Below are 8,819 nucleotides of genomic sequence, written 5' to 3'. Positions count from 1 at the left end.
TTTAGTTTAGGTGTGAGAGCCAAAATGAACTTTTTATTGCTTTAAACGCGTTTTCAGCCCCTGATTGTACACTGAAGAAGGTATATTAAAATCACCAACTGAGGGGTGTAGTTAATCCATAACTTTTTGCGTGTCCAATAAACCAACTGGTGAGATGAGAAATGAACAGAGTTTCCTGCGCAGGATAATTCTTAGAGGAGATCTCCTGTTACACCATTGAATCAAACTCCGACAGGTTTTGATCAACAATGCACACCCTCCTCTCGAAGGGCCAGCCTTTTATTACAATTCAGTCTCCAAGCAGAATATCTCTCCCTTCATGAATGAGCAAATGTGTTATACAGTTGAAGGACATGTCAAACAATAGAACTCTTGGTGCAGTTGCAGCTGTCTTCGTCTCTAGCCAAAATATGTATATTTTCAAGGCACTTTTCATATTCTTCTTCATAACAAAATCTCACTTTATCATTTGACCCAAAAGCACCAATGACCGTGACTAATGGAAAAGCAAAACAAGTTCTGTTCAAGACCACAATGTACGTGTACAAAATAAAACAAGAAATTCTGGACCAATCAGTGTATAGCAAAATCAAGGGCGAAAATATGTTTTCGTACAAAGTGATGAGAAGGAACTTTTCTAGACTAAATAATATGGTCCCAGCTTTAACCCAGAACATACGAGGTCAACATCATGTGCCCTGCTCAGGACACAAGACACTTTGACAAACTTAAAATGAAGAATTAAATGTTCATGATCAGTAACAATAATCGATATATGAAAATAGGTATTAAAATGTTATAATATCCTTCAGTCCCCCTTTTGGGCTTACGTAAACACTAAGCCCAATAACTAAATATTTAAACATTTTACACAAAGATTCCAGCGGGATCTACATCGGATGTTGCAGCAGGCCGGGCTGAGGAAGTAATAGCCTCCATCATCATGTAAGAAGACTTATTTCGTACGTCCTGTTTTTCAATTGCGGCAGAAATAATTTTCTCGCAAAGGGAACGAATACAGGGTATACAACAACATCCGCATATTGTTATTAGAGCCGTAAATACAGCAATTGATATCAAAATTGTGGAAATTAAGGTTTTGTAGCGGCCAAATACAGTCATCCAATTATCCCATAGCGAAGTGTCTATACCCGAGTGTTCATTCATCTTTCTATTAAGTGTCCGGAGTCCCTTAATTGCAATAGTTAAAGTACCATCCGGTGCGGTATTATTAGGAATGAAGGTACAACATTGATCTGCGAACATTGAGCAAACTCCCCCTTTTTCTGCCAATAGCATATCAAGTGCAATTCGGTTCTGAAAAGCCATCAAAGATGTGGCAGCCAATTGGCCATGTACAGCTTCAAATCCAGATTGAGTCCAATTTCCTAGTCTTTGTACATTGTAATGCACATAATTAATTCTGTCTACATTTTTGTTAATGGTACACCACCAACAAATTAGGGATTCAAATCCTGAAGTTATTTGATTAGTCAATTTGTATTCATTTGGCACACCTCTCGGCACTCCAATCGCATCAATGTAGGTGGGGACATTTTCCTGTTGCCAAGAAGATCGTTTAATTCTATGGAAAGGAGGAGAAGATTGTGGTTCCCAAGTGTCAATCATTTGTAAAAGGTTATCAACCGAGGTGGGAAAAAGTTGTACTGGCAGAAGAAGGGTGATGAGAGCACAATATCCTTTGCCATCCCAAGGCAACTTGTCAAATATCTGATTATGCCCACACCACCACCAAATGTCAGCCCTTGATTGCGGCTTGAATTTTTGACCCACATTTATTATTGTAGTGCAGTGTGAAATGTGATCTAGTTCTCCCAATTGTTCTCCGGTACCTGTCATTTTAATACATGAAAAATTACCATCTGCAATTTCCTTTGAAAATATTGGTTTAGTTGTCTGCAAATTCACTAGTGGATATATCTTATCCCATTGAGAGCATTTGGCATTTGGGGCAGTTTTATTCATAATTTCCATTATACATTGTTCCTCGATTTTAGCCGGGATTACTCTCAATAAAGGTCGTGGTCCCACACATACTACACACTCCTTACCAGAGGCGTGTGCTGCCTCGTGTGCTAGCAATAGCCAATTGTTGCTGCTTTTGGACACTCCTGTAGTAACCCTAAACCATTCAATTACACCATCAATCGGTACACTTACAGCTATTACCCCATTCTCCATTGAGTATTTAGTCATTTTTGGTTGGTCTAGCTTACTCATAGTCTTATTTACACAGATTAGAATAGGAAAACGTGGGTCAACGCCGTGGGACCATGCCCATAACAGTAATCCAAAACAGGAGGTGTTGTATAGAGTTACATTAGCTGGTCGTATATTCCCGTCGGGAATGGAAAAGGTTAATTCTAGTTGACCTCCCATTTTACGCAGTGTTGTCCTTTTAGAAAAGAAAACAGCCTCCTTGCTTTTTCCCGGTGGCCAATATTGTCCACTTTGGGTGGTTATAAAAGTACCCCAATCTAGTTGCGCAACATTTCCTGTCAAATACCACCAATATTTCACCCATATTCCTCCCCTTGTCTCTTCCCATCCTCTAAATCCCTTTAATGACGTAATGGGAATTTTGACAGAGGTGTTTGTGTTTGGGGCAACTGTCACCGTGACTGAGTCATCATACGTTTTGGATATAACCCAGGGAATGTGTGGAGAGTTCATGTCTCGCTTAGCCCGAATTTTTGTGGTTGCGTTTATAGATGTGGTTAGGGGATCCCAAAAACACAAAATTGGCATAACAGTCAGTATAAGAAAGAGTGTCGTGATGCAGACGCAATTGAAGACGCATTGTCTCTTCGAAGTAGCCATCTTGTGATTTTTTCTTTTTTTTTTTTTTTTTTTTAAACAGTCGTCACTTTCTTTATTTTCTTGTGTGGATGGTGCACTCAGGTTCCTTGAGCAGCATCAGCAGAAGGTTGAACAGAGCCTTTTTGTGAAGAGGGTCCTTCTGCCTCTCTCCAACTGCCAGGGGTGCAAAAATCGGTCACCGGGATTTTATCTTCCCAAGTTGTGACTCATTCTTTGTGGAATGCCCTGGAAAAAGGGACACATTCCTCCTGTTTCCATTCGAAAGACGTCCTCAGCGAAACTCAATCTTCATGTAGTAATTCCTCAGCTCGTTAGCTGACACTGGAAGCAGTTGAATGGCCTCTCGGCTGGCACATCTGGTCACTGGAACAGCTGGCTGGTCTCTCTGTTGATTCCCGGTGGTGGCTGGCTCCTGAAGGTGGGGGTTGAGTAGAAGGCGGACCTCCGGCTGGTCTAATAGGCAAGATGTGGAACCAGGTGCCCCGTGGACTGGACTAGATTGACCTTTTCATCACCTTATCTGGGTGCAAAATATTTTCATTTAGTCACTAATAAACATTTATTCACATCCCTTCTTTTTGAAAGAGCATTTTGGTAGTGTTATTAGTTAGGGGTTAGTAAATGTTAGTAAAGTTCTGTAGGCCTCTCCTGTGGGAAAAAATTCTGTTTGTTGTGACATTTAATTAGGATCCAGCCTTTGGCTGACTTTAATGACCTGAGCACATTCTTAAATGCAAAAAATGAAAATCTTTAGCCAGTTCAAATCTGACGAGGCCAATTTTGTTTACAGAATGTAATAATTATTGGAATGTTTTATAATATTTATTGTTATAGATATAGCATGGATGTGCTTCCAGCCATTAAATAAATGCAACTTTCGTCAACAAATAAAATCAAAAAATAACATCTAACCCCAGGGCCCCAAGGGAAAAATAGAAATAGAAATGGAACATATTCACCTTATTTTCGCCGTCCCTGCCAAAACTTACTCCTTCTCCATGGTCAAGGAAATCCCCAATTGTCCTCCTGTAAAATTCATTCTCACGGACTATCTATAATTATCGCATTAAGACTAACTTTTAATTTTAAATTTATTTATTTAACATGGACTGTTTGTGTCCTTCGCGACGATATACCCAGACCAACCAATAATTCCCCCATCTGAAAAAAAAAAAAAAAAAAAATCGCTTTAGAGACTCTTTCAGACTAATATATAAAGTTTTGCAGTAAATAAATTTTGCTTGCTTTTTGTTTAGAAAGAGGGGAAAATTTTACATTTAACCAGCAAATTCGACAATGCGTCCCAAGCAACTATTTAAATTTCAAAAGAGAATTCGGGAAAACACTAGAAGACCAAACTTAAAAAAGTAAAATATAATAATTAAGATTGAAATAAATTGTATCTTATCTGTCTGTATTCATATTAGCTGTTTCAATTTCTGAAACCAGACGAAATTTACCTGTATTATCTTTTGTACTATAAAAATATTGTAGCTTATGCCAATGAATTTTACAAAGAATCTCAGTTTTCAGCCAATTCATCAATTATTATTAATACATAAAGTTGCCCTTAGTTTTAATGTTACCATTAAGCTTGCTAGTCCCCCTTTTTGATGTTTGTCCAAAAAGCTGACTGTTTCAAAATAGACAGAGATAAACAAATCAGATCAAATCAAAATAGACATCAAACGTTTTTAAAATGTAATAAATCTGTGTGTATATAGTGTTGTCAATCAGTTCATTATATTTACGAAATGTTTTACTGTAGATGTTATCACCTTATATCTGTCAAAAATAGAGTGCAGTGTAAACAGTCAGTATCACATCATATGGCCCGGTATCACTAATTCAAGGAAAGCATTGTTTGTGGGGTTGAGTCACCATCGTAGTGGACAGTTCTGGACGCAGGAATGCTTTAAGGACGCTTGTGCAGAGCATATGGAGCAGTTTTTCATAGGACAGTTCGTGCGGAGCATTGTGTGCATTGGGCAGTGGAGCAGTTTTTCTTTTATCACATTTGTATATGATGGCACAGTCATTGTTGCAACAGGTGGCGCCAGGAACCTCCCCTCTCCATCAGGTATTGGCAGGATGTTTTGTGATGATGGCTGCATCACGCCCCTCTGATGGTGGTGGCAGTTGCAGTTTCTTTGTGGGTGGGGTTTTTTAAAGAGGTCTGTGTCCCGCCAGTTGACTTTGTTCCGAAATAATGACCCTTGACCAATAATCCTCACTCGACTGAAAACACTAAAATCTGCCCCAACAGTATTTAGGCTATAACATGTCAGTAAATATTAAAACCAAAAACTTCCTTTATTAAAAAAATTAAATAAAAATAAAAATAATAAAAAATAATAATTAAAACAATGAAAGTTTACAATTTTAAATAATTGCTAATTATATGTCAATATTTGTTATGGTTTACAATATTTAATTTAATATGTTTTGCATACCTTCATAAATAATACTTAGGATAAAATAGGACAGATATACTCTAACAATTTACAAATATAGTTAATTAATAAGTGTGTAGTTTTCAATTAATGTTTTCTCAATGGAGGCCGCAGCCCGTAAAGTCAGCCTTTGGTCAAACGTCAAAGCAGGAATGATTTTTAATTACATAGCACCTCAAATTATGTCAAAAATGTGTTTCTTCCAGATAGCTTCCCCAGTCTGTTTGTAATGAGACTTCAAATGTCGAATTCAAAGGTTAAATATATTCAGGAGAGATTAAAATTACTTTCTATTTATAAACGTCGGAGAAAAAAATAAATAAAAAACTCCTTTTAAATTATAATTAACACATTACTTCATCCCCAGGACCGGAACATGGCACTTTGGTGCGACCCCAATTGTCCTTAATGGGTGTGTCTCCTGATTCTGAAAAGATATTTAAAATTTATTAAACAATGTTCTCGCGCACAAACAAAATCATAAGGGAAAAAACAATCATCTATATAAGAATTATTCCACATTAATTGCCATCCAAGTTATTTGTTTTTAGTTATTATTATTATTATTATTAAAATAAGAGTAGAGACTAAACTATTTAATCTAAAACAATCACACAATTAACATTACCTTTTATAAAAACATTTTATTTGACCTCATTACAAAGATTGATGGCTGTTGGCATTTTTTAACCCGAGAAAGGGAATGAGTCATAGCAACTACAATCAGTCAAAGCCACCCATGCTCTACAAGCATAAGACATGCATCTAAATTTTATAATATCTTAAAACTATACCTCTCTATGTTATTTGTGTATTAATATTCGTTCGTTTTATAGCAAACATAATTTTTAAATATGACGTATTTGCACTCTTGAAGCCAGTTTAAGTATTCAACATTAGTGCTTAAGAAATTTATGTAAGGGGCTTATAAAATCAGTTACAGCAACAATTTATATAATGTCGTTCAATTATTTAACGCAGACAATTGCGGGTTTTAGCGTTAGAAGTTTTATTAGTAATTTTACCGTCTAATTAATTTATCCCGTTTAGCGCTTATTAAACGGCTTAATTTGTTTTATTACATAAATTTGTATTATACAGTTATTTTATTTGCAAAGCAACATTTCAGTATTCATCATTTTTTCAATACACTTTTCTTAAAGATACGTCCGGGACTCTCCTCTATATAAAATTACATACACTCATAACATTATTAACGGGCGGTCGCCGTGTACGCACATTCAAAGTTAAATTGCCGTCATTAAAACCATCGAACAAATGCCATATCTTATTAGAATAAACTAACCTTTTTCACAATATAATCAAGTCCCGTCGTTCAATATTAATTACATTTTAAGTCATTATTTAAACGGTATGATTAATCCGGAAGCTTTAATTCCGACTAGCGGAAGTCATATCAGGTCAAATCATTTAGTCTTATATCATTATTTAGTTATATAAATGGTTATAACTTCACAAAAATACCTAAAGCTAGTATTCTAGCATTATTCATTATTTTGTCAACAAGCTTTCGATCATTTCTGGCTTTTCTTCCACTCGAAGAAATTACAGATGTGTGTTGCACCAGCTCATCTAGTTCGTGACGTTTTTTCACACATGCAAGTTCAACGTTCTTCATCAAAGAGATTAGACACACTGCAGATTGTAATGACGGAAAATAACCTTTTCTACAGCCGTCTTGCATCCAGTCGCAAAGTTCTTTTTTTGTTTCTCGTTTAGCCTTTGTAGGTAAAATCCCTATAGCCACAGCGCATGCGTTTCCAATTTGTTTATCCAGCGTCATCCCATCTAAACTCAACGGAATCCCATTCGGGTCAAACCACTGTGTTTTGAGTTCAAATAGAGTGTCCATGTTTCGTCTTAATTATTAACTCAGGTATTTTATAGCTTATTGATTTGTATTATATTATATTATATTGTAAATTATCATAGTTCAGCTGTATTAATATTTAAATGAAGTGACGTCTCACTTATAACAGAATTAATCAACTGTTCTCGTCGCGGTCCCTTTAAGATTTTACCGTAACGTTAGAGTTTCTTCACCGATCAGACGGCATACACACAACGGACAGACAAGACATGTCGTTTTGTACGACATATCAACACATAAATATCCGGATGTCAACTGCGCTACCCCAGCTTCAACAGTTTCTTTGTCTTTGAATTTTAATCACGAATATTCAATAGACCTATTGGCTTGATCTAAAGCGTCGTATCAAATATGCTTTAGTCAGCCCGACTTCCACGAGTTGAGTCAATACATCTTATCTCTTATATCTTGTCTAAAAATGTCAATATCCAATTATTCATAGACCTATCGATTAATCTTAAAACGGCGTACTAAATCCGTTTTATGTCAATCTGACTTCCTATAAGTTGAGTCCTTTGTCCCTAGAAAATGAAGCAGTCGATCCTCCCGCAGCTTTAATCGGCAACACTTATTCAAGGATCTTTGTATCTAATTACCCAAGAATCTATTACTCATAAAAACAAAGTGTTTGTCTCTCCCGCGCATCAGGCAGGGATCAAGACAAAGATGCTTTTTGAGCCGACTTCTCTCAACTTAAATATGTATGGACGTAAAACCAATGCCCACACATCTAACGCTGGTAAAAGAATAATGCTTCTCCAGCTGACTTACTCTCATATACACAGACTTCAAATCAATTATCTACGTATCTATCGTCTGTAAAAACAAAATTGTAAAGACAAAAATGTTTCCCAGACTGACTTACTCTCAACTTCATCTTATATCTCTTATCTCATATACATAGACTTCAAATCAATTATCTACGTATCTATCGTCTGTAAAAACAAATTTGTAAAGACAAAATGTTTCCCAGACTGACTTACTCTCAACTTCATATATCTCTTATCTCATATACATAGACTTCAAATCAATTATCTACGTATCTATCGTCTGTAAAAACAAATTTGTAAAGACAAAATGTTTCCCAGACTGACTTACTAGCGATCGCTATTCAATTCAATGTGCACCACAAATATGTATACTTAAAATACCGTAGGAAATTCCACAATTATTGACTCCATACAACCAAACAACTTAAACTTCTACCTCTGCTCACACAAATCTCACCCTTGATTTGGCTATCTTACAAGAACGCATGGCGGCCGGAGCGCTCCTAGACAGAAAGAATTCCTCAAACGTGGATAAGATCTCCACTTACCTCAATTAATATGGCGCCAGGAATTCAAACCGTCCGCGAACGCAACAACCGTCAAACGCCTTGCCGTCGGAGGGTCACCAACTGAAGAAGGTATATTAAAATCACCAACTGAGGGGTGTAGTTAATCCATAACTTTTTGCGTGTCCAATAAACCAACTGGTGAGATGAGAAATGAACAGAGTTTCCTGCGCAGGATAATTCTTAGAGGAGATCTCCTGTTACACCATTGAATCAAACTCCGACAGGTTTTGATCAACAATGCACACCCTCCTCTCGAAGGGCCAGCCTTTTATTACAATTCAGTCTCCAAGCAGAA

At 36.6% G+C, this 8,819-nt stretch overlaps 1 long non-coding RNA gene across 1 annotated transcript; it reads right to left on the bottom strand.

Moving 5' to 3' along the window:
• Positions 1 to 236: 236 nt before the first annotated feature.
• Positions 237 to 8,496, bottom strand: LOC144050997 (uncharacterized). Its single transcript, XR_013293978.1, has 2 exons — positions 3,801 to 8,496; positions 237 to 3,361 (listed from the first exon to the last, which is right to left on the bottom strand). It is a non-coding gene; the product is annotated as an uncharacterized LOC144050997 (long non-coding RNA).
• Between the last annotated feature and the right edge of the window lie 323 nt (positions 8,497 to 8,819).

The sequence above is a fragment of the Vanacampus margaritifer genome, chromosome 4 (assembly GCF_051991255.1).
Source record: "Vanacampus margaritifer isolate UIUO_Vmar chromosome 4, RoL_Vmar_1.0, whole genome shotgun sequence".
Lineage (NCBI taxonomy): Eukaryota > Metazoa > Chordata > Actinopteri > Syngnathiformes > Syngnathidae > Vanacampus > Vanacampus margaritifer.
Note: the sequence above shows the minus strand (reverse complement) of the source record. Positions and strands in the feature narration are given on the sequence as shown.